The 25,346-nt window shown below is 38.2% G+C and overlaps 2 long non-coding RNA genes across 2 annotated transcripts; one reads left to right on the top strand and one right to left on the bottom strand.

Moving 5' to 3' along the window:
• Positions 1-2,295: 2,295 nt before the first annotated feature.
• On the bottom strand, positions 2,296-6,615 carry LOC147654814 (uncharacterized). Its single transcript, XR_015283193.1, has 2 exons — positions 6,156-6,615; positions 2,296-5,921 (listed from the first exon to the last, which is right to left on the bottom strand). It is a non-coding gene; the product is annotated as an uncharacterized LOC147654814 (long non-coding RNA).
• Positions 6,616-6,728: 113 nt separating this feature from the next.
• LOC147654815 (uncharacterized) lies at positions 6,729-22,439 on the top strand. Its single transcript, XR_015283194.1, has 4 exons — positions 6,729-6,981; positions 15,362-15,498; positions 18,234-18,352; positions 20,764-22,439. It is a non-coding gene; the product is annotated as an uncharacterized LOC147654815 (long non-coding RNA).
• Positions 22,440-25,346: the final 2,907 nt, after the last annotated feature.

Raw genomic sequence — 25,346 nt, forward strand, 5'->3', positions numbered from 1 at the left:
AAGTGTTTCTTTTTCCTCTCTCTCTCTAAGGACAAACTTTCTGGTTCTACTTTATATTCTTTACCCACAGCTTGTGAAGTAGAATAGAGTTCCAAATGTGGAGATGGTGACTTGACTTTGCTTTTTTTTTTCTTCACATGGAGAAATAAGCCTTGATTAATGATGAGTTTCTGTTCACAGTGCTCTTTCTTTTAAAAGGCAAAACCTGTTCTCTCTGTGTAAGATGACAGATTGACAGCCCTGGGAGACTGAAAGGCCTCTGTTTATCCCCAGTACAGGTACAGTGCACAACTAACAAAAATGAAACTTTGAGATATTTTACCAATGTATTTCAGCCCTACTCTACATGACCAGGGAAAAATACAGGATGCTAGAGGTTATTTTAGTTATTCAGGCTATGCAATCCTTTGTCTTTGCCAAAGCTACCCACCACAGCAATGGCAGTTTCTGTGATCTGTGTGTCTGAGAACATCAGCTTTCTGGTCTGAATTTGAATTGTATTCCATAGACAAATGCCTCAATGTCTTTTACCCAAACACCTAAGCTTTTCAGCTACTCTGCGTCCCTTTTTTGAAAGGAAAGATGTTATTTTCTGCATTTGTTTGTATGGGGGAAGGAATCTTGGCTGATGATACATGGGACTGATCACATTCCTTTCCACCCTTTGGTGCCTCTTTGAAATGGATGGGAATGTACCATGAGTTTTTGTGACTCCTCTTGCACAGCTATAAAATTCAGGGAGTTCAGGAGTAGTGGGCAAAGCACCCTGGACATGTGAGTGTTTGCAATGATCATTGCAAAAGATTTTCAAAGGTGTAGATTAGGAGGTTTACAGATCAGAATATCTGTAAGTACCATTTTGGGAAGCAGTACACCAGAAATGTAAATTATTGGCTTCTTAGCACATTCCTGTTTCATGGATGGATGCCAAAATTAAATCATCATTCTGGGATAGGGGAAGTCCTTGTACAGCAGGCATTGGTGAGGGAGAGGATGATGTTGAGGCTGGACTAATCTTGGGATCAAAGATAAAGAGAAATCAGGAAAAAACATGCATAAGAAAGGTTACCAAAGGAACTCCTCAAGAGTTCTTTTCACCCTATGCCTGGTACTTGGAAAGTGAGCATAAAATTATGTGACTTTCATTAATTTTGATCAGGGATCTGCTCAGGCCGCCCAATAGAAATATACCTCTACTTTTTTTCCCCCCTGAAGATAAGATTCTGTAGCAGTTTGGTGCAAGGAATTCAGCAGTTGCAGAAATTTCTGACATTTGGTCTTGGACGTGAGGTGACATACTTCCTTGCAATACTACAGTGGTAATATATGATTAATATTGCAATTAATAGTTTGTGTTTCTCCCCTGTGCACCCAGCTACTGAGCTGTCTGAAACCTGATTCAAGAGATCTTCCTGCAGCTGCATGATGTTGAAGCTGCACAACTCCCCTGTGCTTTTATAGCACTGTAAGTAATATTTCAATGCTACTCTATTCCCAAAGTCCCAAAATCTTATTTAATCTTCCTTTTTTTTCCTTTCTGTTTTCCCACTTCCTACAAATAACACTTGCTGCAAGGATTTGAATATTGTCATCATGTCAATGAAGGTCTACTAATGCTGAGTTGTCTTCTGGATTTCTTCATTGAGTTCTAGAACATGACTGAAATTCTGTCTGTTCTATGAGACAAGGAGGGAACTCATACCATTAAAGACTGAAAGAGACTGGGTTGCTGAAGGCCTTGTACAAAATCTTTTCATCCAGTTCCAGAATCTGTACCAGCCCAAGCTTTTCACATCTATGCCTGATGGAGAATTTTGACACTGACTTCATGTCCTTTAGGATGTAGAAAACATTAATGAACTTTCTGGGAGCACATTTATTTATTTATTCTGGGACCACAAAATCAGGATAGTTTGGGGGGGTTTGGGGTATATTTTCTGAGGGTTTAAGTCATCAGATACAGGGGGTTTTAGTGTCTCCCTGAGAAATGTGCAAGATATAAGTTGTGAATTTTCTCTCCTACCAAAAGGTTTTTTCCCCCCTCTTTGAATGGCCAGTACAAATATCTTCATGCCTCATCTATGAACTTCAAGTCCTATCAGGAAAATCTTTTTTCCCAGGAACTGAGCAAAGTATGTGCTCTGTTTGCAATTTCATGTGCTACCATGTGATAACAAGACTGTTATTTGGAAAAACTCCATTGATTTTCATTCTTATAATTACAGTGCTTGCTTAGTTGTCTGTTTAAATGTTCTTTGGTCCCCAAGGCCATTTTTAAATAAAGTCAAACTCACAAGTATTTTAATGTTTTATTTGAAGTGCTTTATACATAGGAAGTTTTTTGCTATTTGTAAACTTTTCTATCAGTTCAGTTAAAATTTCAAGCATATATTTAGTTCAACTAGCATCATCTGAAGTGTATGTGCTTCATTTTCACATTCGTTTTGTCATCTATACATCCCCCATACCATATGGTATGATACTCTCAGAGAGAAGCTAAATGTTTTCTGCACAGTAATTGTTTTCATTTCTATTAAAAGAGAAAGGCACAAATAATAGGCACAGTGAAGGCATGCAATCTTTGGCATGTCACTAAATCCTTGATGTCTATTAAAACCCCACCTAAACTTGCAATTCCCTTGACAGAGCACGTAGGAAGGCCTTTTTCCATCTGCTGTTTTTGCTGATGAGGTGCCAAATGTCTTTACAGATACTCTCATAGAAAAGGAAGGAAATGCAATTACAGGAATCATGCTCTTAAAAGAACCATTTGAGGAGATAAAAAAAAGGTGAAGTGGTTTTATATATATGAAATCACCTCAGAGACTGATTACAAATTTTGTTCATTCACAATATGACAAAGTGATAACTGATTTTTATGTATTGGTGTTTATAAAAGATGGTGTTTGTACTGTCCATCATTCTCTGCTAATTCAATTTTCCTCTTGCCTTTAAATTCATGTTTTAGTACAGAATGAGAAAGTAGTTTTTATCAGGTTTAAACAAATCTAGTAGAAGTAACTGAATCTGAATATTTTAATGAGAGGACCAGTGCTTCAAATGCTGTGAAAATGTTAAATCTTAAAATCATCCTGAATATTTGCCTCAGCCTGATCTATAACAGGTTTTTACTGTGGCATTGTATTTTAGATGTAGACAAGCAGATGTGCTTTCAAAACAGCAGCAAATTGTTGCAGAAGGCACTTCTTGCTTTGCTGGTTTGCAATGCACTGATATTAAATTAGAGCATTTTCTTAGAGACTGAAATGAAAATTACACCTTTTTTTGGTAACATGTCTAAACTGAAATGTCCAGAACCAATCAACTGACATATTTTGACGTTTTAATTGGCTTTTTTTTTTTTAAGAGAAGGAAATATGATAAACAGGATTCAAGCAATTTTAGATGGGAATTTCTTTCACGACCACTTGCTTGAATCAAACTATAATCCTAAAAACATCAAGTTGCTGAAAAAGTATCTATGAAAAGAAAACTGCCTTTGTGAACCATAGGTGATACATTCTCTGTGTTCTCAAATATAGGTGTAAATTGAAAAAGAGTAAAACTAGCAAGAGCAAACAGGAAAAGAATTAAAACACTATGTCTTTGTTGTTTCATTTCCTTTACTATAGAGTGCAATCAATACTTTACAACAGGGTTAATGTGGTCTCTTCAAACATGCTATTATTCTTTCAAAATAGCACAATAACTTTATTAGTTATGCTGTCTGCAGTCTTTCCAATGTGACAGGATTGTGTGGGTGTTCAGATTGTAAGTAATTTTCTTGGTGCCCTCTGTTGGAATATTTTTTGTGAGTGCTAACAATAGCAGCTAGCACCACACAGCTGCAAGAAATTGGAGTGGTGGAAATTCTAATTCTAATTAATATAATTAACACAAACAAAAAAGTTTCCCACACTGTGAAACTTACTGTTTCTACTTAGTAGTTATAATATTCAGATTCCACATCTGCCAGTTCTTTACTATTCAAGTGAGGTGGTAGTTGTTGATTTTTTTTTTTTTCCTGCTTCAGTGACATTCAGGTACACTGAAAGGTTATTTTAAAACATAGCCTAGAGACTGATCTTGCAACTAGGTGTTTGTGTTCCTTCTTGTACCGTATTTTTGGAAAGCATCTATTTTGTAAATAAATATGAGTAAGCATTGGCCCCGTTAGGTGTAGTAGTACCTCCTGCTTTTTGTTTAAGATGAATTCTGAGAGGCAAGAACAGAGATTTTTTTTTTCTTTGCAAGAGAATCAGGGTGAACAGGTTTAGAAATAGTCCTTGTGACCAGCTACAACACCTCAGCTGAGTACTCCAGTCAGATAGTCAATGGCCAGCCTTTGGAGATGAAAAATATCAAAATGATGGTTTGAGGAGACTTGAATATCCTAGAGACTCACTTCAGAATTGGCTTAGTCCCTGCCGTGGTGTGAGGGACTATCATCCTACATAATTTTGTTATTATCCTAATCCTGGAATCCTGGGAAAAAGCTTTTTTTATTTTTTTATTTTTTAAGCTTGGTAAAGGCTTATTATTCAAGCCACCTGCTCACCACTGTTTCTGCTCATAATCCAGTATCTTGGTAGAAGAGTTTTTTCATTTGCCTTTGAACATACATACATATCACCTTAAAAAAAGGGTGGAAATGTGATGAGCTTGCTTACAGTGAGAAATACCTTAGCTGCAAGTAGCTGCATGCATGTAGCAGAGGGCTTGCTACTCAGCACTACTTTGCAATGCAAAGGAATGCTCAGTAGCTTCAGAGCTGCTGAATGAATATTAGTGCTACCTATGGCTGGTCCCAATGGGCAAAATATGGCAGGAGTCATAATCTGAGAGGGGATTAGTTCACACAGAATGGATAAGTGTGTTGGCTGGTACTTATGAAAATGGAAGAACTGAGGAAAATGTTATCTTTTGCAATTAAGTTGGTGTTGGGCTATCTGTACTGGTTCACCTGCCAAAGTCACAAGTGGTCATATCTGCACAAAGTGATACTTTTTCTATCCCTTTTCTTGTCAAAATTGAGTCAATCATCATATGACAGACCACCCATGTGTAAAATGATATATGTCTGGCGGGAGCTGATATAGGACCTGAAGATGGGCTTACTGGCTTTGAAAGGCAAGTAATTTTCTATTAATATTTCCTGTAGAGGATAAGGTCCTGATACCTTTTGGATGAGCAGTAATTAGGCCAGTATTCGAGGTCTCAGATGTTTCAGCTGATAACTGTGTAAGTTATAGTCTTTTTCTAAATTGTCCTTTCATCTCTCAGTCTGGTTTTATGTCTGGCTGCAACACTGAATGAATCACTCCTGTTAATTAATAGTCAACATATTAGCTGCTTGAGTTGTTTGTAATTTCTTCTCTCTGCATTATCCTCACCTCAGATATCCATTTTTAACCGTGAACTGTTTTACAGAAGCATCCACTTATAGTTAGGTATTGCGCAAATATGTATAAAAAACCAAACCCACAAAGCATAGAAACTAAAGGAAGATAAAATTAATGACCTCATTACTCCAGCAGATAACTCTCAATACTGGAATTTTGTTTCTGTAATTTACCTCTTCCTCAGAAGTTTCTCATTGTCTGTATTTGACTCAAACAACATGTATTTCCTCTAGTACTTTTAAATGAAACAATTATAACATTTGTAGTAGCCCTTTTTACATAAAAGGATCTAACTTTGGCACTTACATAATTACAAGATTTGATATGTCACAAATGTACATTGCTCAATTATAATATTCTGAAATATTCATTTGAGGTCCGGTAGTTCATCTGTACTTTTTTCCAGGTGTTTCTTACATGATCATTTTCCCTTAAGTAATTAGCAAGAATCAGATGATCTGAACTAAAATAAGTAGTTCTTGGCATGGTTCTCATGAAAAATGAGATATTCCCCTGGAACTACAGAGAAATGAGAGAGTTAGATATACAGAAAGAAAGAATTAAACAGACAGAAGAATTAAAAATGTACCAGCAGCAGTGAATTAATATGTTCTCATGCCCACATTTTCTTATTAGGAATTGTAAGGAACCTGGGAGTAAGAGACTGAGGTATTTGTAAGAGTCTCCCAGAGGATGTAAATAGATGGGAAGCCATAAAAAATGAGAATCAAAAGGAAATATATAAAAGCTTACCAGATTTTTCAGAGTGTTGGAAAAAAATGCAATGGCAGCCAAGAGCAGAAGTTGGAAAGGGTTCAGGAAGATGAGCAGGAAGGGTGCAGAGCAACAGCCTCTTGCTTCATTCTACACTATAGCTGGATATCCAGTAAGGACTGTGGGCCTCAGAACAAAGAAGAGAGTAATGAGATACCCCCCAAGGGGCAAAGTCTGGAGAAGTTCACCTGATATAAACAGAAAGGCAAACAGCTGAAAAGACATCCTGTGACAGAGTACTTTAGGAGTGGAGCAGGACATGTAGAAAGTGTGCATGCTGTATAGCTGAGGTCAATACTGTAGAGATGGACGAATACTGGATGGAAAACACTATGTAAAGTTTGTTAAAATGGTATTTTGTTTATGATTGATCAAGGGAATCACAAGCTAAGTTCTGACAGATTAGCCTGTCAGGTTCTGTATGACAAGTGTTTGCACTGCCTTAGCTCTCAGAAACATCCCAGCTGCATAGGCTTTTGTGATAAAACTATCACAGCTGGGGATATCCTTGGTCCTGACAGGATAAAACCATTGTGTGGGAAGGGTTAAAACGCATCTAATTACACTGCATTTACCCTTACAGTTAGTCTAAAAGGAGTTGTACAGTTAAAAAAAGATCCAAGAGACAAAAAGAAAATATTTTCATATTTTTTTTTAATTTTAGTTTCCTTAAGTGACCACTAGTATGGACCTCTGTCAGGACATAGCTAACTGGAGCAGAAAGATTAAATCACTTCTCACTATATGCTACCAAACAGGAACAGAAGATGACTGAGTGCTCTCTACTTAACTGCAGTACATGCAGGTAAGTCTTATCTGACAGTCACCTGAAGCAGGTGAGATGCAAACCTGTGATCCCTGCCAGCAGGCTTGTAGAACACCAGGGGTATTTTAAAATCCTTCATCCATTTGAAAGAGAGTGTATCCCTGGGTCCTACCAAGCAGTTGCTGTGGAATACTTTCTGGCTTGTTCCTCTTCCAGCCTTGCCAGCAATAAATAACTTTAGACAGTAGCAGCAAAGATAGAAAAATAAAATTGTACCTAGTATGCCATATGTTGATTTGCATTTAGGATGCAAACCCTGCTTTCAATAACATCTGTGTGAAACAGCCCTGTTATCCAGCTGCCATCACAGTTTTCTCTTCAGAAAAGGGAAAATGTTTCTACATCTGAGTTCATTTGAGGTACACAATCCAGAGGGGCAGGTCTAGCATTACGTTTCCTGAAAACTTACGGCAATCATCAGTAAAATTTCAGATATATCAGTAGAGCCATTTACACAGAATGTCACTGCTCTAAATGTTTGGTGTGAGCTTTCTGTGAAAAAACCCCAAATTTTTGACCCCTTAGGTATAGAAGCAATTGACATGCCCCCCAACATAGACATACACCTTTCAATGAATATTTATGGTTGTGTTGGAATGCACCTGGCCAGTGCATTCAGTGGTTTCACAGATGGGAGAAAATTCTTAACTAAGTAAAATAAGTGACAAAGACTGTGAAAAGTCATGAATTCTCCAAAACTGAGGAGTTTATGCTAAGAATTACTCTATTGCAGGAAGCAGTGTTAGAATTACTGTAGAAGTAGGTGAGAAGTTGGGCTGGTCACAGTATTTCAGGGTTCTTTTTTCTGTTGGCATGTGTTGTTTCACAAGTGTGTTATTTTAACACAGAGTTTTGAGAGAGGTTTGCCCATCATCATTAGCACAAGCACGCATCACGAAGAGCTCTAAAGTCAGTTCTCTTTTCGGATGACTCATAGCAAAGCATTTCACTCATCTGAATTTCACACATTCACAGATTCAGAGGCCTCTAAATAATCTGGACATTAAACATGTAGATGTCCCTTGTTTCATGTTAGAGGTGTAGCAAATGGACTCAAACATTTCAGAGTCAAAATGTACTTGACTAAGTCCAAATATTACATCAGTCACATGGAAATGTTCAGAAAGTGCTTCTACCCTGTAGGACCGGACTGATATTTTTAAGATACAGTCATTATGTTAAACTCATCTCATAAAACAAGAGTATTAGGAAAGTTAAGGGTATGTATGGATTGCCTCTTTTAAAAACACATGAAAAATTGCAGAGATACTGCCTCTCTGTCCTCTTCCAGAAACAAACATATCCTGTTTTTCTGCCTACTGCCTATGATCCTTATTGCAACCATTTACACCATGCACGTTTTCATGTTTTTCTCTGCATGTTGGTTTTTAGGATTATTCAAAACAAACAAACACCAACCTCAAATACAAAGAGTTGTTTTTTAAGCTAAACTCAACTCAACTCATGCCACCATCTGAAGTTATTCTTCAGATATCCATTTACTTTAAATGGAGATATGCAAGGGATTATATTTATTTAGTAACTGCAGGTTGAACAAAACTGTATTTGTGTGGTTTATGGGATGCATTAGCAGCACTACAGCATTTCAGAGACTTGCCATGAGTTACTGCAATACCATGTGGTATTTCAGGCTGCATCTTCAGTCCATGAGAAAACATCTCCTTTAAAGATGAGATGATCTAAGATGAAGGACACTGAACATGTACAAATGTGTTCTGGAGATAAAAGCAAATTTTGTCTCAGTGACTGAACATCAGATACCCAGATGATTTTGAGGATACTTTCATATAAAAGGTATTATGCCTTGCATATTAAAGAAATATTGAAACTGCTTAGATACTTTGAGTTCTGGTTTCCACAATCTCCAGAGAGAAAAAATATCTCAGAATCCTTCTCTGAGCCCACAAGTTCTTGATTGTATTTAAGTTCCTTTGAAAACAAGAAATATATATAAAGCACTTCTTCCTTTCCCAATATGGAGAGGTCTTTGCTTAAGCTGTTATTCCTTATTTTGCAGTTCCATACACTGTAGGTCTTGCTTTGCATGGATTTCATAATTATTTTTTAAATATATTTTTCCGTTTAGAAATACCTTCAAACTGCCAAGGGGCTGCAAATTGTAGAGAAAAGCAGGTTGGCCTATCAGTGTATTGCTGCTCTTGCAATTGAAGTCCTTTATTGAAGTTTGTGATGATACGGCAATGACAGGTTGGGTAAGGTCTGCAGTGCCCCTTCCCCCTCTTTCTGGCACTGCTGAAGCTGTAAGGGAACTCCCCAGAATGTCTGTGTGCTGCACAGGAACGTGCTGTCCCTACCCCTTTGCAGACTCAGCACACCCCCAAGCGTACGCGCGCAGATGGTCCCAAGCTCAGCTGGTGTAAATCAGTGCTGCCCATCCGGCAGATTGTATGTACTTGCTGTAAATAGATGCTGCAAGTTATAGATCTGTGTCAGTGTAAAATCACTCTTCTGCAATATTGGGACTGGGAACTTCAATCTGTAAAACCCAGGCAAGTAAAATGAAAGATGTAGTCGCTTCACAGAATCATAGAATGGTTTTAGTTGGAAGAGACTATAGGGATTGTCTAGCTCTAACCCTCTTGAGACGTGCAGGGACACCTCCCACTACACCAGGTTACTCAAAGCACCATCCAACCCAGCCTTGAACACTTCCAGGGATGGGGCATCCGCAGCTTCCCTGGGCAACCTGTTCCGTTGACTCACCACTCTCACAGGAAAGAATTTCTTCCTAATATCTAATCTAAACCTACTTTTTTAGAGTTTGAAGCCATTATTCCTTGTCTTATCACTACATGCCCCTGTAAAATTTTCTTCAGCTCTCTTGGAGCTACTGGAAGGCTGCCGTAAGGTCTCCCCAAAGCCTTCTCTTGTCCAGGCTGAGCAGCCCCAGCTCTTTCAGTCTGCCTTCAGAGGAGACATGCTTCATCTTCAGATCATCTTTATGACCCTCCTCTAGACCTGTTCCAATAGTCCATGTCTTTCTAGTGTTGTGAGCCCCAGAGATGGATGCAGTACTCCATGGTAGGTCCAAGGAGGCCAGAGTAGATTGGGAAAATCACCTCCTTCCACACTTGTTTTGATGCAGCCCAGGATACGGTTGGTTTTCTGGGCTGCAAGCTCTCATTGCTAGCTCACATTGAGCTTCTCATTAACCAACATCCCAGCTCCTCCTCAGAACTGCTCTCAATCCATTCTAAGCCTAGCCTGTATTTGGGATTGCCCAGGCCCACATTCAGGACCTTGTGCTTGGCCTTACTCACTTGCTCCCCTTGACATACAAAATACAGTACTTTATTACATGTTTATTTTTAGTGCGTGTACAATGCAACGTGAGAGACTTAATGTTGCCATGGGAACCATGACTTTGAATTCCTGACTTTTTTATACAATGTTTTATTTAAAAAAAAAAAGTCTACAGAAAGATCATGGACAAAAAATAGTGGACAGAAGACTGCGGTACTCAAGTATGATTAACATGAGTGGAAGACTAACAAACCTAAGATACTGACATTCTTAAATAGCTAACATAATTGAAATTGGCTAAACATGATGAGGTTGAATACAACTAATGGATCTGGCAACAGGATCCTATATTGCTTCAAATGTTTCAAATTTCATATATCTGGCCCAAATTTCATTGAAGTAGCACTTGAAAATGATAGTTTTTCTACCAGTCTGTCACAAAACAAAAACAAATAGCTATCAAAAGGAACAGAAAACTGGATCTATATTCCTGTGTGGAGACTCTGATGTACCTGTTGAACATGGTAAAAAGTAAACTTTTTTATATATGTTAATGATTTTTTAAAATTTTTTTTCTCTCTCTCATATTTATCCTGAAACCATTCTATTCTACCCATCTTCATTGAACAGTCTACACAGTAGTCTGTAAAGAAAGTGTTATGGCCACTGTACTATTTTATAACTCTAGGAAGGTAAAGACACAGCAGCAGCAAAGTTAATAGATATTTTAAATTTGTTGTTGCTCAATAAGGAATAGATTCTTCCTTTAGCTCCACATTCAGACTGCCTGGAGAGATGACATTTCTTGGGTATCCTGGGGGCTCCACAGAAAAAGTACCTGAGCCTTATAACTCCTCTCAAATCTTTCCAAAGGAAGGGGCTTATACTGATGGAGGAGGTTCATTACTGTGCCTCTTATTTCCATCCAGCCATAATACCTGCCTCAAATAACTGCGTGTGAAATTTATGCCCTAATCAGTTAACAGCAACATGCAGAAAGTCTGAGCAGAATCTCAGAAGCATATCCTATTTATGGTTTTATTAACTTTTCTGCAGTGGCATCCAAGGAATCAAAGATTACTAATTGTCATGGGTGTTCTCCAGGAGTGTGAAATCCTGGATTACAGAATTGCTGCTAGAGGTTCTTCTCTGCTGCCCTGAAAGCCAGTCTGCTACTCTCTTGGTGATGCCACCAGTTTCCTTTATCCTTACACACATCAAAATAATTTGAAGGAATCACATGGCCACTTCTTAAATCTGAATGCAAGCACCCAATCACTTGGGATAGTTTCTGTTGATTAAAAAAAATGTTGGTTAAAATCCTTGTGAATTAGGCATTATTTGAGAGCTCAGAGCATTTTAATGGGTACAACTGTTCTTTTCTGTGCACTGTGAGTTTCTTCCCTTGCATTCATCACCAGTGGTCTAGCCTCTGCTACACTGTGGAGCCTAAGAGAAAACAGAACAAAACGCCTCTTGTGCTCTCTTTCTTCAGCCCTGTCTCTGCCCTCTGCTCAGGACTCATGTTTGTACACAAAAGTACACACATTGTTCCTAGTGGCAAAAGAAAATCTGGATGAGCTGGGTCCCTTGCGGATGTGGAGCCAGAGGGCATGATCAAGCATGCAGCTGTTGACTGATGGCTCCTTTGTGTACAATATGAAACTGAAGTAATTCTTTCTACTAGATAGTTTAGCTTATTGTTAGAAGAAAATTGCTTGGGTTTTATTTGGGTAATATGCCTGCTGGAGGGGGTTTGCATAAAAGTTTTTGCATCTGAAAGCACTGAGATGCATAATATTAGTGTGATCATGATGTCGTCTTATTAGTAAGACAACTTGTCCTTTTTTGTCAGTGAATTGCAAAGATCTGTCAAGGCCCAGTTTAATCTACTCCCTGTAATAGGATTTGTCTGTAGCTTGAGGAAAGAGAAGCTTGTAATGCATAGGGTTATTAAGAAGAGGATGTAAGCTATTTGAGACTCTTTAATAAAATATAATATCAGTATATTCAATGAATATGGAAAGAGGGATCTAAATATTTCTCGTTACAGCCTTCAAGTATCTTGGGAGAGGAGGATGATACCAATTAAAACAAGGGGGAAAAACCAATATCTCTCTGAATTCTAGCCTTCCTCTAAGTTAAATATTGATGTAAGCTAGAGTTCAATTCACGAATGTCATTGCTCCTGCTGCAGCCATTAAAGTAAATCCTTGCCCCATTCCAAGGAAAGGTTAATGTATTTAGGGAGCCTTGCAAACAGCAGCTTTTGTTGCTTTCATGTACACCCATGCGTGGCCCTTCTGCAAACAAGGCAGCTTTAAACAAGGAAAGATATTGCTGCCAGGAGTACAAAGTATTCTGCCCCGTGAATTGCTTCACTTCCTATGTAACAAGCTTTGAGACAGTTGAAAGTATTTGCAGTCCCAAACCTCACTCACCTCCCCCAGTGCCTTGACAGGAAACACAAAAGTCTAAAGCTTTAACAGCCTCTTTTTAAAGGGAATTTTGGTATCCGGAGCAAGCAATCAGCACAAAGTGATTGAATTTTTTTTTTTTTTGTGGATAGAGCCATTAGGAACAGGGATCTGTTCTGTTCATTTCACATGAGCATTAAGGTATATGGTGGTGGAAACAGACTGCTTTAACATAAGATTTATGGTTCTCCTTCACAAACACAGTTTTACCCCTCATGTGTGCACATATCCCTGTTACTGGAGATTCCTGGAACTGGAGTTATTTGAACTGAGACTGGCGTCTTTTAGTCATTAATATTTTTGCAGCACCTCTAGTATGTCAAATTCACTGTTTATCTTGCTGATTAATATGACCTTGTCTGTGTTATATCTAGACTGGTTAAATAACTAGATTGTTGGTCGCTGCCAAAATGTCACTATATCCATTGAAGTGAAATCACAAATAAACAACTTGGGACACTTCTACTCACTTGAAGTATTCCACAAGTGCTCCTTGACTGTGGTCCTCCAAAAGTACAGTAATGCAAAATGTATGTTTTGAAACCAAATGTTCTGGTTCCCATAACTGGTTGTTTCTGAACAGAGGATCTAGATTCAGATCTCTCAATGCCTGACTCACAAGCTGCTCCAAAAAGCCAGATACAAGTAGTCCTCAGTCTGTGGAAACAGAGAAGGGGGAGGTGAAAGGGGAGAATTTCAATTCGTTTGTTTGTTGGGACCAAGGCTGATTTAGGGGTAGGGTTTGGTACCTGCAGAGCTTTGCAGGAATGGCAGAAGCATGAGAATAAGTATGACAAGAATTTTTGGGTTTAATCAAAAGAGAATTGTTTCAGGTTTGCCATTATGAAATGAAAATACTCTTTGGACAATGATAAAAGAATGAGATGAAACAAAAAGGGATTTTCTCCTAAAGAATTATCCTTAGTTTAATGACTAAGAATTTGTTATTAATTAACCTGAGTTAATCTGGAAAACAAGGAAGTTGAACTCCCTTTGTAAAGTTATTTGCTAAAGGAAATAAGCCTGGATATTATCCCAGACGTACAGAAGGGAGAAGGAGTATAGGTCATTTTCTCATTAATTACATTTGAGACAAAATCATACAGTGAAAGAAACAGAGAGAAATTTAGTGCAGTCATGACTCAAATATATTCCACTGAGGCTTTCCCCAGGTCAGGAGGAGTGTAGTGCACCTTCAAGGAGTCCAGGATCCCCAGTTTGTGAACTGGCCTGTGGAGGGACAGCAGATGGTTATTCTTGTGGCTTCACCCATCCTCTGTCAGGAAGCTTATTCACATCGGGAACTGCTGCAGTGGTGAGACTGCCCTGGAGGCTTAAATTGGACCTTACCAAATAGCAGCATGTCTCTCTACTCCTGAACAAAGGGTGTCAGGTTACTCCTCTGAATCCTCCCTTCCAAAGCAGATATTACTTGGTTTTTATTGGAGAGTGCGGAACATAAAATGTCTTTTTTTATTGCTATTCTGTTTTGGGTCCCAAAGGTTTTGCTTATGATGAGCAACATGACATCCAAAACATTTCCTAACTTCCTGGAGAAATTTGAAGCCTGTAATTTTCAGGGACTTTTAACACAGCAGAGAATAGAGACTGAGAGCCCTGCTCACAGGGGGATTTGAGTAGCACAGATCATAGGGGCATCCAGTAAAGTACATATCAGTCCTTTACCTGAGCTGAAGCAGGAATTTGAAGGCAGTTTCAGTTTCTTAAACAAATGTATTAACCACAAGCTATAGGGCAAAGCAAGGAGCCTCCCAAGACTACAAGGTCTATGGGCACTTTACTAGGCAACATGCTTTCTGATTTCCATATTTCTGTATCTGTGCAGAAGAGAAAATCTTCAGAGAACAGAGCAGGAGACACCCAAACCCCTATAATCTAGTGAAAAATGTGTTTAGTGATAAATTAAGAGATGAACAGCCAAGCATGAATGAAAGGCTCCTGTGCCTATTAAGTATGTTGACTTACTGAGCTGTAAGGGAAGGAGTTAATAGTGGCAAATAACTTCTTCTCTTGCTGCCAGGGGTGTGATGTATATCCTGGTACTGCCAAGTGTAGTCATAGCTGCCAGTTCTCCATGCAGATCAAGATTGTACCCAGGCCTGTGCCTACCTCCCAGATTAACAGTCTGACGGTGCTAACGATGTAATTAGAGGATCACTCTGTCTCTTCTTTGCCTTTTACTTGCATTAGACACAGTTCCAGAAAAGAAACATTATTTGTAAGAGCCATAATTAGGGACAGAGAACACCTAAATTTCAGGTTCTGCTTAGTTTTGTGGAAAACAAAAGAGATTTGCCAAAGACTTTAAGTGGATAGTTTGAGAGATGTTAGTGATTTTAATGCTTAAATGTTGAAATAACTGGCATCCTTAGTTGAACTAAAATGGCAGCCTTAGTCAGTAGATTGCAAGAGAGATGAAGATATAAAACCTGGACATAAAAACAGATTAAAAAACAGTGGGTTTTTTTTCAGAAAACAAAATATCCACAATTAGCTAATTTTCCACTTAAAATCTGAAGTACATCTCATCTCATAAACACTCAAACTGTTGAAAAAACATAAGAAACATGTTCCAGTAGAGTGAAGAAAAACAAGGGCTGACAAGAGAAGTCATGAGCAAGATGGCAATGAACTTCTGTCAATGAAACTAATTTTGGTTGCAAATTATTTTAATGAAACACACAAGAGAGAGCCTGCTTCCAATACAATGGTGGTAAGTCACTCTAAACTTACTTTGTCTTACTAGAGCTAGAGACCGCTGAAAGATTTTTTGGACAAGTCTTATGCTTACCAAACCCTCATGTAACCTCAACAGCAGCATTGCAGCATGGCTAAGAGCACAATATGTTTCAAACCAAGTTAATGAACAAAGGGCCTGTGAAATCAAGAGTCTTAAATTCAGAAGGCTAAAGTTTCTATTGACTTCACCTTTCTAAATATTTCAGGACTAAATAAGTGTGTGGTCCATGCAGATGCAGAGGAAGCAATGCTTCATGTGTATTTTTTAAGCTTATTTGAAACAGCAGATAAAATAGCCAGTCTTCATGCACACATACACACATGATAGGCACTCTGATAGTGAGATATCACAGGTCATAGAGCAGGTGCAGTGGTAACAATTCTAATAATATTGAACACAACTGAGTGAAATTAACCTGTGGGGGGAAAAATCCTACATTGCAATCTATTCTTCTGTTGACTAATCTATCAAAGAAAGGAGCACTCATGCCATTTGAAACTGCACTGGCCATTTTTCTTCCCATATAGGATCAATATATTCATAAATAGTGAGGTTACAATTAGAAAATGAGTTTTAGGTAAGGGAGCTGAAGCTTGAGAGTTGGGTTGTTCTTACAGCAAGTGCCAGGATTTTTTTAACCCACAGATAGACTAAAAACTGCACAGATCTGCAGAAAACAGTAAGAAAATCTCTGTAAAAGATAAATTTCTCTGTAATGTTGGATTCCTTTAGCAACAGAGCTTCATTTTGTGAGTGGTGCTTGGGGCTGGATAAGGAGCTATTTCCTGCAGGATTTCTTCTTGAAAGCCTGAACTTCCCCAGTGGGAAATTTTTTGTACAGGCAATAAATACTTTGCAAGCCATTGCACATTATTTTCCCAGATTCTCCCCTCTTCTTAACTTACAGAGATAAAATGAGATAAAAACTTATCTGTGGTATTTTGAGAAAAGCAGTTGTAGACCTTTTCTTCCTGTACAGTGAATGTCAGGTACCTCTATTTGGATCTTCCTCAGACTGCTGCAGTTAGGAGGTGATTGTGTCCAGAGCAGGAAAACTGTGTATTGTCTTGTAGACTGCACTGGCTTTGACATTTTCTGTCTAAATGATAAAAAAAAACAGTCTCTAAGAGTTTAAACTCAGTATAATAACCTGCACCACTTTTGGAAGACATAATAGTGGTGGACAAAAGCAAGGTTTGCTTTCTCTCAGGTTAAAGTCTGTATTGCATCTCATACATGTCATGGTAAAGAAACAGAGATCACATCCGTGATATGTGGTGTCAGGGACAAGCCAAAAAACATATGGTGTAGATCACAGAGAGTAAGTATTGAAGTTTTAGTGCTAGGACTCCAACACAGTCTAGAAGAATTTTAAAAATGAAAATAAGAGCATGTGTCTCCAAATCCAGGATGGTCCATTTTGAGACAGACTGCAGGTTTACAGATAGCCTGCTATGCAACCATCCTCACCTTCATCCTGAAGAATTCAAAGAATGGTGAGAAAATTACACAATAGGATATGGTGATCCATTAGCTTTCAGTAAAAGTGTGTGCACAGTTGTCACTCTCAGGTGAAGCCTAATGTATGAACCTTGAAATGATCATGTGGGGAAAGGGAAAATGAGCATGGAAGTACAAGTTCTGCAGAGAGAACCTGATTTTTTTATAAACTAGAACAGAATGCATTGAGCTGACTAGCAAAGAGTTTGTTGGACATGGCCATTAAAAAAACATTGAATGACTCTATATTCTACACATGAAACAGATATCTATTCCTAGTGGTAACAGGAGCACATCTATGTATGAACATCAGTCTCCTTAATTTTAATAGACCAGACTTAGAACCTCTTACACCTGCTGTGAAAAATAGGCTGTGGCTGAGGAGAAGTAAGAGTTGAGCTAAGGATCCCTTGACACTTCTTGTAAAGATCAATAACTGTGTATAAAACCCTAAACATTTGTTTTTTCTGCAGATATTTACAGACATAGTGCAGAAAAATCCCATTATTTTCCATTAATTTGAGCTATTTATTAATAAGCACTTATTTGCAATTCTGTAAATTTCTTTGCTTTTCATTGTTCAAAATAATAAGAAAAAAAGCATGTGCTCTTTTGACAGATTTCATCCTAATACTTCACAAGTGTTAATTAGTCTAACACCCCATTTATTTATCAGGAGGCTTTAAATGTACTCAAGTCATAGGTGGTGTTGTACCATCAGAGTGGTCTGCATTGGTGATCTCAGCCAGTGTACCTGGGATTAATCCTTCTGTTCCAAACAGGCCATGGCACAAAGTTTGTTCTAATACATTTGCTCAACAAAGATGATATAAATTTATATTATTAATTCTTTTAAGACTTCCTAAGAGGAAGAAGCTTCCTTGTACATTGTTGGGTTTTTGGTTTTTTTTTTAAATGAAATTGCATTCAAGAAAACGAGGGTACAAATGATTTTTCATTATATAAATACCTTATATTTTAACATGTAAGGAAAAAGTTTTATGAGTTATGTGGTCAAATTAAGCACATCAGATTTTTTCCCAGATTAGTTTCAAAGCAGTGAGGTTAGCAAATTAATTCAACAGTCACTGTTTTAAAAAATATCCTTTTATACTGGCTTTGACCAGAGTAGGATGGGATCTATTGCAGTATATCCTCTAGTGAGCAAACCAGTTGTTAACATGTACTTAAACCATGTTTCTTAACAGTCCTCTGAAGAGAGGTTATCTTGAGAGGATGCTTAAGGTTCAGTGTGTGCTCAGCTACTTTGATGCACTTCAGTGTTTTAAAGAATTTAAAACATCCTTCAGGAATCAGAAGGACTTGGGTAAGTAATTACCTGTATTTGAGAAAAGGCTCGCTTATGTAACTAGCACAGATCAATAAAATATTTTTATTATATTTTTTATTAATATTAATTAATATTATTCATTAACTTTTTTTAGAAACCAAGGAGTACCAAGCATAGTAAAATTTTGTGTGATGGACAAATAATAATCTTGAATCTAAACTATAAAACAAGCCTTTCAGATTCCTGTTACATGGAGCTATCAGGATAGTGGATGGAAATAGCTATGGAAAGTGAATAAGACTCAGTGAGAAAGTTAGAATTCAAAATCTTATTTCAGAAAAGTTCCTGTGCAGACTGCATCCTGGTCTTTAAGATCTGTGAAAGAGTATGCCTTTCTATGTTTGTGTTAGAACTGGAGATAGAGTCCTGTACATCTGCTCTGGAGCACCTATGACCTGTGCCATGCAGAGTGAGCCAGGCTCCAGGTACCTTAAGGTAGCTCTGGCAGGCTGGGAGTGTCCCATAAAATGCAGACTCTCCTGCAGATTCAGAAAGGAGGAAACTTCCCTGGGTCCTCTCCTACCGCTGCGTGTCTTTACCTCAGCTGCAGAGGAACGTGCTCCAGCCCAGAGGAACCAAGAGAGCCTTTGCACAGTGCCCCACTTCCATCAGCAGTGCAGGGGTCACAGCCATCATAGCTGCACCCTCCAGGCTCTCTGTCCTGGTCAGAACATTTCCCTAAGTGTGAGATGTGGAGGTCTGGAAACTCTGACCAAGGAGGTGTTGACTCAAATGTGCCCATTTCCTGAGAGAATGAGTTATTTAAAAGAAACCCAATAAGTAAGTGCTTCACCTGGGGAGGTTTCGAGACCTTAAGTCCTGGTTAGATACTGAACATTAGAGAGGTGAATGTTTCAGATATTCAGGGGGTTTTGGCATTTAAGTAATTCCACGTCCAATGTATGACAGCTCTTAATAACCATTTGGGGTGTATAATGAGCCTGTAGGCTATGGGGAGTATGTTTGTACCTTCTAGGTACATGTGCATTATTTGCAGAGGCCTAAATACATTTTTATATCTAAGTTCCCAAACAAACCTTAACAAGGCAGGTAAAATTCAGCTTCATATCACAAAAAATTGAAGAGAAAAAGGTCAACAAAATTAACTGTTAGAAGAAATGAAAGAAAAAGTAGAAAATCACCTATTGGAGAGATGGGGAGTGTAAAGATAATTCTTTGCTGAAGAAACTGAGGCCATTTTATAAAAGTGCTCTGATGTGTCTTTGAAACTCCATTTCACACAGAGAGAACAATCTTGTCTCTCAGCTGGTATAAACTGTCAGGCATACATTGAAGCCAATTTCCTTCAGCTTCTGATCTGCTCCAGAGGTATCATCTACTGCTATCTATACTGGTATCATCTAGTATCATCTATACTGGCATCAGGATGAAATGTACATGTCTGCATATAGCTTTGTGTCTGGAAAAGACACTGAACTGCGCTTAGAAGAGAAAAATAACAGGTCCAGAATAAAATAGCTACCGATGGTTGAAAAAATCTGTATACACAGTAATGCACTGGCTTCTATTTAGTTTCTGTTTGTATTTATTTAGTAAGTGATGTCTTCAAACTGGACGTTAATTATATCAGCTTCATTCATAGACTTTTCCTATGCAATACAAGAGCATATTCTCTCTTACTGAAGGCAGATGTTGTTGTAATATACTTCATGTACTGCTACTGCTTCATGCACAGAGGATATAAAACACAATGCAGTCAGGGAAATGGCAGTCAAGTGTGACTATTGCCTGGTTTTTGGCAACAAAGATTGCTATACTTTTCCTCATCTAGCAATCTAAAAATCTATAAACAGTCAGAATGTGAAGGCTAAAGTGGCTGAGCCTTATTTTGAAACTTTATGCCAACTTTTTCTTATAGAGTTTCATAGACCTCAAAGAGGTTTTGTGTAGTTTTTTTCTCTTGTGGAAAGCACACACGAGTGTGTGTGTGTAATGTGTGCATGCAAGCCCATTCTCCTAAGGCAGTTTTACAAGACTTCCATCTGTGGATGTAAGTTCAGTGATGCCAGCCTGCAGGAACGCAGGCCTGAAGGTGTGGAGTCTGATGATACCAACCACATAACTACTGCCTGAGATGAGAAATTCCAGTAATTTTCTCTGCTGTTATGGGAAATGTCATATGTAATTCCAGTTTTGACAGGTTTCTCTGTAATTGGTATTTGGCTATTGGACACACCTTTTGCTGGAACAAGACACTGTCCCTCAGGCAGTGATTTGATGTCGGCAGCAGTGCTGCTGCCTCAGCTCCTGTGCCAGCTCTCGGGTCTGACAGCTCTGCATGGGAATTATATGGGGGACTGATTAAATATGTCCTGGATTAAAAAAAACAAAATCCCACCCCAGCATCAAAGGCTATTTTTTTTCAGTTGGAATCTGTACTGGCTCTATGAATGGCTGAAGTACCAGCAGGGTGCTGGGAGAGTCAAGGGGCTGGGACCAAGCACCTGGAGAGGAAGAGGAGGCAGCTTCCTGAAATGGTTCAGCTGATGTAAACTTACCCACTTCCCAGCTCCAGCCTGTGTGTATTTGCACCACTGCTGCTCTGATTCATGTTTGTGCTCAGTCCATCAGATTTAAATGACTTCATAACACACAAGACAAAGGAGAATGTAACCTTTTCTTATGGTCACAGCCTACGTTGCCACTGGAATGCTGAAGCTGCCCTTGCACTGCCTCCAAGCCCAGTCAAGGCGCGGATGAGCTTAATGCAGAGATGTCACTGACACTGACTTGCCAATCAATTTGCCTACTGCATACACAACACCTTATTTTCAACACTTCTGCCACTATTCAGTGTGTGTAGCCTGTTCTTGCACACATCTTTAAATGTCTGTGTCACCCCTGCATTAGTAGGCAGGCATTTTGATATAATATTTGAGAGACTTGTAAGCGGACAAACTCTAAGATTTGAAATTAATTCACCCTGCATAGATCTGGCCTGAAGATGGGCAGAAATCTGAGCTGCACCAGCTGACCATAGCTTGGCTTTAGCTCCACAGGTGCTTGCAGTCACACTCATTCTGGCACTAAGCAACCACTGTCCTGCACCTGTGGTAGAAGAGTAAGATGTGTATAGGTGCTTCTTGGCTGTGATCTGACTCTAACAGAAAGGTTATAACTGGGAAATAATTTTCACTAGGAAAGTGGTGTTGAAAGTTTGACTCTTAAACTCATCTCTTCTTCTGAAAAAGAAGTTAATCATATTCTGGCATCAGAATATGATTAACTGTGCTATTCCTTTGTATTTGATTTTAGGAAGTCCACAGTAGTGCTGTGGTAGCGGAAGAGTATTATTTTACATAGCATGAAGATTTAATTTCTAGATGTATACTGATAGCCTATGTTACTCCTTCTGTCATCACAAAACAAAGTAATTAATTCTGAAAATCTCAAATACTCTTTTAAACTGATTTTCAGAGCTGCTGAAAATATTTTTCCAGTCAGAAATCCACTTTCTTTGTTTGTGCTGAGATAGTAGAGAGCTACCTCTGTTACAGCTTTGTCCTAGTAGTTCCAATGTCTCTGAAGTGGATATTTAACCTGTTCAGTATCACAGGTTTAAATAATGAAGTCCATACATATTTTTTATTCCAGAACAGTTATCCCAAAAAGCTGAATTTATTTTTTGTTTTTCTGAATCAGACTGATTAAATACGTCAGGAATCTGTGTCACAAATGCACTCAATACTGTTAAGTATGTTACTGTTTCTCTCTCAGGCATTTGAAATGTTTTATACACTCTAGTGTCTGCAGACTAACTCAAATAGCTCCACATTTTGTGGTGCAAAAATGCTTTCAGATTTTCTGTTAGGTCATAGCAATAACCATAATTTCAGGATAGGATTACAAAATGTCTATTACACCTTTGTTGATGAGTGACCATTCTTTTCTAATTTTTTCTTTTCCTGTTCCTACGGTGATGCAGAAATTCCTTTTTTGTAATTGTGAAATTAAACTATTGCAAAGGCAAGGAAATGTACAACCTACTGAATTACCAAGAGGAAACCTCCTACGGAAATAAAGCTCAGAAATTATTAACCTATTGGTTTATCTCATGTGAAGTTCACTCACCAAAGAATATCCAACGCTATGCTAAGTAATGTGCTAGAAAAAAAGATCCCTAAAGCAGTGAAACATCCTTGTTACCACCTTTTAGGTTGTAGGGAAGGTGTCCATCACAGCTCTGAGCATGTTTCCTTCCCCAGACAAAGATGATGGTACCAGGACTGCAGAAGTGTGTGGGATCTGCCATTCTGTCTGGTCCTTCTCCCTCCAGCAATGATCCCCAGCTCAGCCTGGTGTTCCGCAGCCCCAGATTCTGCCTTCAGGTGACTGAGCTGGGAGGCCAGAAGGGCAGATGCAGTGAAGATCTCAATATACCACAGTTTCAGGATGCAGAGAAGACAAAGGCAGATCCACTTTGGATCTGACTTCTGAGTTGGATCTGATTTGAGAGGGATACTGGACAAGATGACCCCCACATGCCCCTTCCATAACCATTTGCTTATGTCCTTGTATTTTTGTTTAAAAAATTCTCAAAAAAGCCAACCCAATACCCATTCCTCCTCACACCCAAAAGAAACCTAGCCAACTTTGTAGTGCGATTAATTGAAAAAGCATTTAGCATCTCTTTCTATTTATTGAATACTCTCGACATTTGAAAGAAATTTCAGAGCAATTCTACCATTCAGTCCTTCAGCCATGAATTGATGGCCAATATTTCTCTTTTGGCTTTTCCTCTCAAAATTCTCTTATTGCATTGTATTGGAAATCAGCTCCTGATGTCAGAATAAAATAAAGTATTGTGAAACCACAATAAGTATGAATGTCCTTAAGCAAGACCACGGCACTCCTAAGTCACCTTTGTAATTTTAAAACCTTTTTTATTTTTGGTTATGCCAGTAGCCAAACATATGTGATGGAGAAAAAACACACAGAAGTGCTGCAGTTCAAGAATTATTTGCTTCAATGAAATAACACTAACATTAAAGAGGTGATTCCCCTGTAACAGAGATACAGCAAGTACCCGGTAGAACATATATAGCTGCAACAAGTGTGTGACAAATAATCAAAGAAAGGGAATTGTTTGCAAAGTAAGAGTACATTTAATGAGATAAATCCACTTCAGAAAGAAAAAGAATTGTTTTAATTTGTCCTTTGAATTGTAGTTTAATAAAAGAGACTAAAATGGCTGAGAAAAGTAATCAACCTATCAGTCAAACTGTGATACCTTTATTTTAAAAAAGCATTTTGTTTCACAAATAGTTCTATTAATTTGGTGTAACAGATAGGAGAGCATCACAGTTCAGTCATGCTGCCTTGAGATTGTGAGAGAGGACCTGAGGCAAGGCTGGCTTTAGTATCACAATTTTTTCAATTGATAAGTCAGAAAGAAACATTGCCTGCTATCAACAGAAACACTGGGGAGAGCAGGATGTTATGTTTTATTGTGTATCCTGCCTTTCAGTCAGCTCAGTACTACTTTTAAAAACTAGCAGCATTTTCTGTAGGCTTTGTGTGACCAGAAAATAGTCACAGACAGCTATTTTTTTGCTTGCTGAAAATTAGTATCAAGCACTTCTACAATATAGTCTAGACAGGAAATTGCCAAGTCCTTCAGCAGAAAATTGATTAGGTAATTCATTATATCAGTCATCTCAGACACTCCATCCTTTGAAAATTTGTTTTCTGTGTCTGATAAAGGCAAGATCTAGAGGTCTTCTTAGTACATGAGTAATCTTAGGCTGGGCTTTTCATACATATTTTCTTAGGACAGGGATTCTTCTCTGTGGCTAAGCCAATTGAAGGAAAACATTAAACTTGCCTGATGTTTATCTGTAGAATACAGGACTGAAAAGTTCCTAAAGGGAACTTTTAGAATTCTGTTTCTCTTCAGCTCTCAATCAATGGCTTTTGTTTGTCTGAAATGTTTGCACTCCCCCAAGAGAATGTTCTCAGTAGAACCTGAGTCTCCCTGAGGTATTTTCATTTCATAGCTATCTATTGATTTTCATTTAAGTGTGTAGATCACAACATATGCTTTAACTGTGTGCAGCAACTCAGAAAAAGTTCTTGTTTACATGACACATTCTGTTTCTGATGCATTAATGCTTGCATGTTAATCACAATTATCTGACTTTAAGCATTTGCAATTAGCAAGTGACGTAGTTGAACCTAAAAATATGCTCCATAGATTCTAGCCAACAGAAAACAAAAAAGTCAAAGAGTAAAGAAATGCAGCAATTTATACCAAATTAAGAGTAGGAAAATTTCAGAGGGCAGGAAAGAAAGAGCAGAAAAATGTAAACTAAATTACTGTGAATATATGACATGTCAAAAAAGGAAAACAAATAATAAAACAGTCTTTAAAAAGTAGTAAAGAAAGACAATAAAAGAAATAGTAATATGTTAGGGAGGCGGTTTAAAGACTTTCGAAAAAGAATTATATACAAAGGAACTTCTCTTTTTTTTCCACCGAAGTGTGCCATTTTACAGTCTTGATTTGGACAGAAAATGAGTAAAAGAAGTGCTGAAAGAAGTAAGAAAATATCCTTCAAAAAATTGAAGGATGTCCAAGCAAGCAAAAGGGAAGAAAACCTGAAAACTGGCAAATTAAACATAGTGACACAAATCACTGGCCAACAATTAATGTTTTAGGGATTATTTGCTTAAAACAAAAAGCAAATTCTACCTCAAAGCCCTGTGGTGTGGGGAGATCTTCCTTTGGAGTCATTAGGGTCAATTGTCATATCAGTGAGAAGAGGAGTTACAGCAAAAAATCCAAAGGGATTCTTGCATGTTTCCATAGTGTGGAAGATCTAAGAAATTCACACTCCAGAAGTCACCTTTAGTAGGATGAGTCTGAAGATCTCTTTTAAACTGAACTGTCTGCGGAGGAGGTTGTAAAACAAATTGTGGTGGTTTAACCCCAGCTGGCGAGTCAGCACTA

The sequence above is a fragment of the Cyanistes caeruleus genome, chromosome 2 (genome assembly GCF_971803275.1).
Source record: "Cyanistes caeruleus chromosome 2, bCyaCae1.hap1.1, whole genome shotgun sequence".
Lineage (NCBI taxonomy): Eukaryota > Metazoa > Chordata > Aves > Passeriformes > Paridae > Cyanistes > Cyanistes caeruleus.